This window comes from Vollenhovia emeryi, unplaced genomic scaffold, assembly GCF_000949405.1.
Source record: "Vollenhovia emeryi isolate VEMERY1.0 unplaced genomic scaffold, V.emery_V1.0 DF939142.1, whole genome shotgun sequence".
Taxonomy (NCBI): Eukaryota; Metazoa; Arthropoda; class Insecta; order Hymenoptera; family Formicidae; genus Vollenhovia; species Vollenhovia emeryi.
In genome coordinates, this window is record NW_011967224.1 from 110,863 (window position 1) to 121,408 (window position 10,546).

General features: G+C 37.8%; 1 protein-coding gene across 1 annotated transcript in view; it reads left to right on the forward strand.

Annotated features, from left to right (window-relative positions):
- Positions 1 to 1,132: 1,132 nt before the first annotated feature.
- The window catches only part of LOC105566712 (disheveled-associated activator of morphogenesis 1), a 33,415-nt gene continuing 24,001 nt past the window's right edge, over positions 1,133 to 10,546 (forward strand). Inside the window, exon 1 of the mRNA XM_012020928.1 lies at positions 1,133 to 1,668. The gene's annotated coding sequence lies outside the window, so the exon portion shown is untranslated. The remainder of the gene's footprint in view (positions 1,669 to 10,546) is intronic.

Below are 10,546 nucleotides of genomic sequence, written 5' to 3' on the forward strand. Positions count from 1 at the left end.
GTGAAGATCGGCTCTTTCCATAAGAGTAAATCGGTGTAAATTGAAATAGTTATATCTCAGCAATCGTTTAGTGGACGCATTCTTACTTTTCTGCAGTGCATTAGGAAGACTAAAAGAACAACTTTACAAATTTTTAGCGACTTTGTACTATTTTGAAGATAGGTCCGATACATCCTTAAGTATCGTTGACGTTATTTGTTCCCCGATTGTTTCTTGCAATCCTCACAATGGACAGTGAACAATCCCATACAGCACAGATGGTTGCAATTACATTGCAGAAACGTTGCAATCTTGCAGAGACATTGCAGGGATATAAAATTGCAAACTTTCGATAGTAATATTGCAGCAATGTTTCAAAAATAATGAAAATACTATATTTTCTATTTAAAAAATTTTTCTAATTACGAGAATTTTTTTATGTTATTTTTGTTGATACCAGTAATGGGCGAATTATTAAGTACTTGATCATTGCGATGTTGCTCGCAATCCCCATCTATTGCGAAGCGATATGACCTCCTTAGGTTGCTTCGCAATAGCTTGCTATTATGCATTGAAAAAGACCCGTAAATTAGTAAATTCTCTGCTTGTGTACAACAACAAATTATTCCAAAAATATTGCACTGCAACATTGCTATAATGTTGCATTGCAATCTCTCTAAGGGCGGACATTTTAACGTTGCTGCAATATTGCAATCTTGCAATGTAACATTTCTGCAATCTTCCTGCAATCTTTCTGTGCTGTGTGGGACAGACAAAGCTACGAAAACACACATGTCTTGACACCTCAGAGAATTTCTATGTAATAATCGAGCAACAATATATTTCTACGCATTGCAAATAACCGCCGCAAGGAAAGGCAATGTTCACTGAATAAACTATGACACACAAGTTTATTGTGTAAACGGTTCGTGGCAACGTCGTCACAATTTCCACCTAACATTACGATGATGCTGCATCGTAATCTCCCTCGAAATCCGCTCGACGTACCGCGCGGGCGCGCACTACTAGTTATGCATCTCGATACGCGTATATCTCGTCACGCCCGTTCGATTCGAGAGATCGACTCGGCAAGTACGAGCGCACGGAGAGAAGGCTCCGGCGCGCGCCGTCGCCTTGACGACGATGACGACGTCGACGTCGACGGCGACGTCGCTTCGACGTCGGCGCAGTACGCCGTCGCGTAACCAGAGCCGCTGCGTCGCGTCGCGTCGCATCGGGTCGACGATCTATCCGATGGCAAACCAGTGTTCCGACTTTTCTCGGCTTTTGCGTCGCGTGTCCCGCTTCCGTCCCGACGCCGACGCCGACGCCGACGCCGTCGTCGCCGTCGCCGCCGCCGTCGTCGTCGCGTCGTTATCATCATCACGATCCCGTCCGATCGTTAACATCAGCGTTACTTGATCACGTAAATCTCGCGTACAGCAGCAGAGTTTGTCGCGCCGAATTTATACGTTAATCGGACGTCGCGCCGAAATTTGCGCCGACCGGGGGCGGCTCGGCCCGTTGACGGCGAGCGACATCGTCGGACGACACCCAGAGATGCCCAATGTCGATCTTATGATCCGCCATGGCATGAGAAACTACCGGGACATGTGCCTTTCCGCTTCTTATTGATCGGCGTGTTCCGACCGGTGCGACCATATTTCGCGGCCTGCAAAAGAGATCTCGGTAAGGGCTCGACAATCCCTATCCCTTCTCGTCGTTATGCCAAATCGGCCATTCGCCTCGCCTGCAAAAGTGCTCGCTTACTAAACGCGCAATTAAATACTTCGTAAAAGTATACTAATGTTATCGACGACTTCTAAATTGTACTACGAAGTCCCTCTTATATTCGTTATATGTATATTGCGTTTCTCGCATCCTCGCCATGCTTAGTAAGGCAACACTTTATTCAGCGAGGTAATATTCGTGATAATCATTGTTATTTCTTTAGAGATAAACGTATTTCCATCATAATAGCAGCCTGCCCTAATCGTGTAGCTCCTGTTATGTCTTATTTTCCATGGAGTAACAGTGACACTTGCTATTATTACGACAATACCAACGTAGTAAAAATGCCTGTCGTACGAAATGAGATTCAATAACAAATATATGCATATATTTCTTTCGCGCTTTATAATAAGAGTACAATAAAGTACAGAAAATAATATCATTATTAAATATGCATCTTCCGACAATTCTGCTTTTATACCTTTGTGCTACTTCATTCAAGAAACAATAATTTTAGATGTATTTTATATATTTTTTAAATTGGTAATGTTTGTATATATTTTAAGTATATTAATTTTATTCTAACGATTTTCGAGTACGATCGAGAAAATCTTCCTTTGTATAAAGAAAAGTTAAAAGGTAAAAAACGACAATTTCGATTATTAAAAAATTTTGAGAGCTGTACTCTGAAAAAATTCTTATTAATTGTAATTTTCTTCTTTTGTCTTCGGAAACAATTACTTCTTTAGATACGTTTCCGTGTTATCGAAAACACAGAAAATATTACGATAAAAGAGATATTTTCCACATGTACTGAAATTTATAGATATATGTGTATACAACTATTTAAAAAAAAAGTACCACTTACAAAACTTGCTCTCATATCGTCCAATATACCTCGTCGCCTCAGGCTCTTCGCTGTAACAATTCGTCATGAATACATTAATCTATAATATTTATCACAGTATATACTTTTATTAATATGCACGACATATACGCTTATCCCACATTTTCAAACTATCAAATCACCATTCAATATTTGATGCAATCGGACGTGCAGGAGAAATACGATTAGATTGAACGAAACGATTTAAATAGACGAGAACTGAGTCTAAATTGTCTAATGAAATTGAATAGCAATAGTCGTTACGTTGGGTGATTCGAGGAAAAATTTTCACATCGTGTCTTTCTTTCTGCCATTCGTAATCTATAGACTTGAAGAATTATTGTTTAGAGCAATTAAAAGTTATCGATTGCTTTGCATGGGCGCGGTAGGAAATTAACTGTCCTCTATTACACCGATTGATTTTGCAATCGTCTCTTAGTTTGTTTATATTTCATGTACCGACGAAAATTTAGCAATATATCGATCTTAAAATCTATATTTCTCAAGATCTCTCTCTCTCTCTCTCTCTCTCTCTCTCATTCAACATCCGATACAGTACAAGCCTATAATTCGTTACAATCCAAATGGTAAAGAGCGCATTGCGAGAAGACCCGCTTGACATTTGAAAATGTCAATAACTCTCTTCGCAAGTTCTACACGTAGGCTTATGCTTATTATCATCATCATACTGATATTCAACATTAGAAACTAAATCATTGTTGCCCGACCGACGCGCGTGCGACACGTACAACAGTTGTTTCTTTTAGCTTCCTACTCTCTAAAAATCAATTAGTGAATTATCACTGGAAACAGTGAATAGCCACTGATTTGCAGTTATAAGTATACTACTGAAAATTTCAGTGGTATACTTATAACTGTAAATCAGTGGCTATTCACTGTTTCCAGTGATAATTCACTAATTTATTTTTAGAGAGTACAAAATGAGATATTCTGGAAGAAATCGCGATAATTTTGCAACTGTATCACTGTAACATGTCTTTCGTTAGAAATCAGTGCCAATGTATTCGTTAATGTCTCGTAGTGTAGTGAAAATACCAAATCGTGTTTTATCGATTATTCGCCACTAAGCTTCATTGCAGAACTATAAAAGATTGGACAGAATTTTTCCCACGAACCGGGACGGTCACAATTCTCCTATTCCTAAGTGTATTTAAAAAACATCAATTGGATTTTATGTTTATGCAAGAGATCTTGTAATTCAGAGCACCACCGGGTTATCTCGACGAATATCAATGCGCAATACTATGCGCCTTATCGCTTATTATAATTTCCGCCGTCATTTTTACGATCACGTTTACACGCAGCTGGACACGCTATCAAATGCAAATCTAACAATACTGGGATACTCGACACGGGTGTACATTACCTGACATAAAAATAACGTAACGTGTGAAACGATATGAGCCCTCTATTACTTGTCTCGTGGATAGCTGTTGTTTTTAGGAATGGCAGGCTGAACACAAGGACAGAATTATATACAGTAGTTTATGTACATACAAGACACAGCTGCTACTATCATAGATTGCAGTTACAACGAGCTTAACATCTGCATTTCCTATATGAGGTAGAACGTTCATTGCGACATGTGCATACTTGCAATCAAAAATTTTCTAACCCGTTGACTTATAAGAAAAGGCATACCGTGTCAACGTACCAAATATTTAGAAACGATCTTCACACAGAATGCCGTATAAACTGTCCAGCGATCCCGTCTGTCTAGTCTCTTCTCGCTTTTACACAAATTATTCTCGGCATCGCGTACATTGATGCAGCGATACGTCGCAAGGCTAAACACATTTTACCACGTTGTTCTACTCGATACAGATCTCACTCTTTTTTTAGTATATAAATACATTTCATCGCCATAATCTCTTTCGGAAATAGCAAGTATTATTTCCACGTATGTGATCAATTTCAATTTTTTGAGAAATTGTATCTGGCGGGGGGAAGGGGAGGTCTACTAAAAGAAATATTCATCAACAGTGGATAATTTACCGTTTGTATAGAAAACGAAAAAGGAAATCATAGGAAATATATGGTAAGAATGATCTATTATCAACGTAGCTAATTAATTTATTTAGAGATCATTGCATCATTACGCATTAGCTAAGAAAATTACTTGTAATTATTAAAAATTCGACTATTTCCATCATCCTAGCCGAGATAAAAATTAGAAAACTACTTTTTAAATATTTTGTCCTTCCTATTTTTGACGTAAATAACTCGATACACATAAAATAGATATGAAATCTTCCATCGCGAGAAACTGCAGAAAATAAAAGAGAGGCAAAGAATGATTTAAACAGAGAACCTTAAATTAAAAAAATACATCTGTTATGACAATTGCAAATGTTCACGTTAAAAAGAGAAAACATACATATTTGTGTTTTTTTAAATTTCTGGTTTGCAAAAAAATCGCATGATATAATTTCAGCTATCCGCGTATGATCATCGTAATTCTCTTTAATCGCACCAGTTTTTCCCGATATAGAAGCTAAATAATAATTTACAAAAAGATTTGCTATCGCCAGCAATCTAAAACCAATGATAGTTTATTGAAACGACCTACACTGGCCAATGTTTCTATTTTAAAAATAACTAGTAACTTCACGGAAAAAAACATTTAGCTGCTGTAGCTAAAACTTAGCAAAATAGGGACAGCTAATATTTTAGTTGTGATAGCTCAATATTTTGCTACGACAGCAAACCGTTTGCTGTCGCACACTAATGCAATAGGCACAGTAGCAAAATATTGAGCTATCACAACTAAAATATTAGCTGTCCCTATTTTGCTAAGTTTTAGCTACAGCAGCTACATTGTTTTTTCCGTGTTGTTGGTTTAAAAAAAAACATTGGCCAGTGTAGGTCGTTTGAGTAAACTATCATTGGCTAAATAATAATGGCTAAAGACGCGGGCTGACAAGCATCAGCCATAATTGTTATACGCCATAAAACCTAACAGCCGCTCAAGTATATCCTGATTACTGCCAACTTTTTCTTGAACAGTCCGATAGCAGGACTGAGCGAGGGCAAGAATGAGTCAACGCAGCCGTGGTGGCGATAAAGCGCTCTGCCTTCTAATCAATGTCCGTTCGTCTATTCGTTAATGAAATGGCACGATAAAATCGATAACTCCGCACTCACATCCACGAGAGCAAAGAGCGCCATGTGGGTTATCGACCACAGCTGTCGACTCCCTGTACGCATACACTGTGCACCCTTAAAGCTTCCCTCACATGCGATCTCGCCAGAGAACAATTGGTACAGCTGATGACGATCCCCATGAGTCATATCTCTGACGTAAATTCTACTATAATTTTTTTCCCCCGTAAATTCTCGATATGATTTACCAAATACACGTGGGGTCGGGTAGACGACGCCTATTGATTATTGAAAAAAAAATGGAATAACGCAGCATCTACACGGAAAAAAAAGATTAGCTGCCATAGCTAAAACGTAGTAAAATAGGGACAACTAATATTTTTAGTTGTGATAGCTAAATATTTTGCTACTGTGCCTATTGTATTAGGTGCGACAGCAAACCGTTTGCTGTAATACAATACGCGTAATACAATAGGCACAGTAGCAAAATATTTAGCTATCACAACTAAAAATATTAGTTGTCCCTATTTTACTACGTTTTAGCTATGGCAGCTAATCTTTTTTTTCCGTGTACGTATCAGGAAGTAAGAAACGGTTACACACTTTCGTGTCTCGGTAATGCAGATTGCAGATTACGGTGATAGCAAAATATAGTAGTTGACTTTGGTGTTCCGTCGAAAGGTTAAGGTCGACGTTAAATCGGTTTCGTGATTCATTCATGCCAGTATCGATTGCAGCCTATAATTCGCGTGTTTCAAGTTCTCTGGTTTCCTTTCATAAAGCCCGCGTGTGTGCGAACCCTAAGGATGAATCTTAGCACAACGCCTAAAGTGTCTCAGTTAGGAGTGAGTCATAGGCGAGTGGTGTCTGCCAAAAAATTTGCACAACCACGTGCGTACCTACATATATCTATTAGAAACACATAGGCCACGAACAGTCTGAAGACGTCATATTAACGTGATTCCTTCAAGAAATACAGTAACGCAAAATTACACCGTACTTTATATAAGCGTGTAATTTTTGTGTTCTTTTTTTCTAGTATGATTATTACGAACCAATGAAGAGAAAGAAAAACTACCAAACTGAAGCAAATTATAACAGATTCGATACATAGCTAAAATAGCAGTGTTTCGACGTCTGTTTCCTATAGAAATATTCAACTTTTATTTCAGAGTTAATCGTAAAGACATTTAAGCAGTATGACTTTTTAAATTACTATTAAAATTAATTCTAGAAAGTTGAAAGCTCTAAATGGATGAAAAAAAGTATATTAACGAAAGTACGAGCAGTCCGATAAACATGTAATATGCATATAATTACATAATTAAATACAACAACAATAATTTATTCCTATTGTTGTTAATACCGTCATCATTGCACACGTGTAACGATATGAGCTGCGAGTGTCATCCTTATACAAGTCATAAATTGCAGTTCCAGAGACAGCACAGTCGCTCGACAATTGGTAGCAATTGAAGCAACAATTAAGGCCAGAAGTCGGAGCTGTTGTGATTTCATATCATGCTGGTGACGACAAGCAATGTCATCAAACTCTAAGCTGAAACGACGCGCGAAACGATCAACGTGATTTTGGAAACGACGCCTCTCGTAAAATACATTGCATATCAGATGTAATCGCTCATAGAAAAAAAATCTGCACCGACCAATCCAGTCCAACTCTACGGTGGAATAAAAAAATTTATTTTTTTTTTAATTCAAAGGTAGTAGGACAAGTAACGTCGGCGGTAGGGCCCTTGGGCAGATGTTTACTCGAAAGCGCAAGGGTCCAGTCCCCCTACGGAAAGTTATGCTGTGAGCTACCCTTCATTGATGATTATGGCATATGAGTGCAGCATCGGCAGTACCCACGACAATAGTCCCACTATTGCTACCTCTAGCCCTTCTGCTAAACTTAAGAGACACGTGACATGTGCTCGCTTGGGAACATACGCACACTAAACACACAGACGCACGTACACGCACCCCTAATGCACGTGACACGTCCCGACCAAAATTTGTCAGACTCCCTTGGCCTGTCTCAGCGTTCGGTTACCACATGGACGCTTCGCGCGGATGAAAATTCGTAGAAATATAACGCACTGCGGTGGCAAAGCGGTGCTTATCAAGTTTGTTAAGTTCGTGCACGTGAGTTTTATTCGTAAAATACAATTCGGTGCCGCCAGAAGTAATTTCACGCAGTATTAAACGAATTTAATAACGAGTGTTGTTAAAATACTAAGTGTTGTATGAGGAAAAAAGTGCGTTCGCAGATTCGGACTCGTCAATTCAAGTTATCACTGAAGATTGTTGGATTAAACACAATGTTTACGAACTGCACGCGTTGACTTAGTCGTGAAACAAATTCCAACTTGATTTTTGTACACTAATTCGTGTCCGTATAAAAACATGCAAAATACAACGAAATAGCAACTCAAAGGTACAGTCCATTATCGAAGCTATAGTAATGTTATAATTATCTGATTAGTTAAAAAGTTTATATGTAAAGAGTTAAGTATACATATATGAATGTTCTGGTGATGTCAAAAATTAATAGACTAACAGTGGGCACTTGTAAAAAATATTATGTGCCGCGTGAAATGTTGTGTTCAGTAATGGATACATTTAAAAAAGTATCGTATCAGTCTAGGACGATTGTGACATATCGCTTGTGGGGGAACGTCCAATCTTTGGCATTTTAAAGAAGTAAACAATGCATAAATAACACCACATAGGTGCAATGCAGTGCTGAAAAAGATTCTTCGCATTGAGATATAAATAAAATAGATCCGGAGAGAGAATAGCAGACGGAACACTGTGTGTCTCCGTGCAGACCGCCAAAGAGCAATGTTTAGTGCATATGTGTGAACAATTCAAGTGCTATTTTCTAATATAAACGAAGATACATTATGTAATTGACAATTGAGAAGCGGAAGTAGCCAATGCTTTCATTGTCGATGCGCGAAACTTTGCGACACTGAATTCATTATTAATGGATGTGCTTAACCGGTCCATGTTATATCGTATTGTTATTCAATATTATACTGTACATTAATGTATAGCTATACAAAATTAAAGGGAAGTAAATTAACAAGAAGTAAATTTTTTATCTCTAAATGTTATAACATTATTTTCTTTACTCTATTTTAACTGATATTTGCAATTATGAAAATATGTCAAGTGCCACTAACCAATAACTGTAACTTACGCTGTACATCACTGCCAATTAATTAAAGCTACTAATTGAAATAATTTCTCCCGATATTGGTGATCTACATTACATAATTAGCGATTATGTAACTACCATATTTTCTAATCGCAAAACACGTTCTTCTACGTCTGCAAGCGTCTTTCCGCGTCGGAGAATATTTATTGCGGCGGAAAGTTATTTCCGCGAGATATATAATTATCAGCGCATCGTAACGCACTAATGATATCTGACAAGCACGTGCCGTACGATACAATGCACCGCTGCTGAAAACCCTTTCGTCATCTACACCAAACACACACGAATGTGCGCATGTGTTGCATGTTTTTTTTTTAAATATATAAATACAGGCGTGACTGTTTCCAAGAGATTTGTGCACTTTGTAGATTCGAAAGTGTTTTGAGAACCGATGAGTTACGTGTCGCTCGAAAAGTGCTTACGTAATATTAAAAATAACCCGATGCACGACAATAATTGAAACAAGATGCATGCATTGTTTTTCTGATAATCAACAAATTCGAGGAGGAACGACCGATCGTCGACTGCAGGAATCGCAACCGCGATGTATCCTCAAGTGTATGCAGACTTGAGTTCCCCAATGTTTTTCTTTGTCTGTTTTCAATGCAAATTCAGAATGTAAATCAAGGCAAGCAACGTAACCGGGTTTCCGGGCGATTCTCTTTCCTTTTTCGTCACATTTTAAGCCGACCTCGATCTTAGAAAATCTCACGAATAACGGACTAAGCCGCGAGCAAGGATGAATAAACGAAAATAAACGAAACGGTCGCGATGCAACGAATACCGAGTGTCTGAATATATGCCAGCGGTTTTGGGTCGTACTGTCTGAGCGAATATAATAAAGTTTACGCGAGCAGCAGAGAAATTATTTAACTTACGGTTTAGTACAGGATGAAATTTAAATTATATACATATGTAATGCATAGGTGTAGCATTGAAACAATTAAAACAATCGACTTGTTTTGTAGAATTGGAGTTGATCAATATGCCAGAAATGCAACAATTAAACACGACGGCTAATTTGAGGATGAATGACTTAATCGCGTATACGATTCCAAAGAGGAATCCGCAAAATCTTTACACAGAGAGAAAAAAATAGTTGCAGTTACCACAATCTCACTATAATTTATAGTAATTTTTGGACCCAACCATATTTTTATAATTCTTCCAACTACGTAAGTTATGGTTGACCTAACAATGTATTATAGTTCTCATAGACACAATATTGGTCCATGCAACTTATGATATGGTTGTCATAAACCAAAACGAGCTTTTAATTTGGTAAGGTGTACTATGAATATTGCAATAACAACCACAAGTAAAATTTCGAATAACTATATGTAACAGTAATTTCATTATATTCATTGGTTACATTATTTTGCACTCATCAAGAATAGTACAAGATAACATCTTTCAAAGAAAAGATAAGCAATCTTAAGCGTGGTCTACAATGGCAGTAGGAGTAGTGGATTAAAGAAGTAGGCTCAACTTTAACCTATTTCGTGAACTGATAATCAGTTCACGAAATAGGTTAAAGTTGAGCATACTTCTTTAATCCACTACTCCTACTGCCATTGTAGACCACGCTTTATACGAATGCGTAA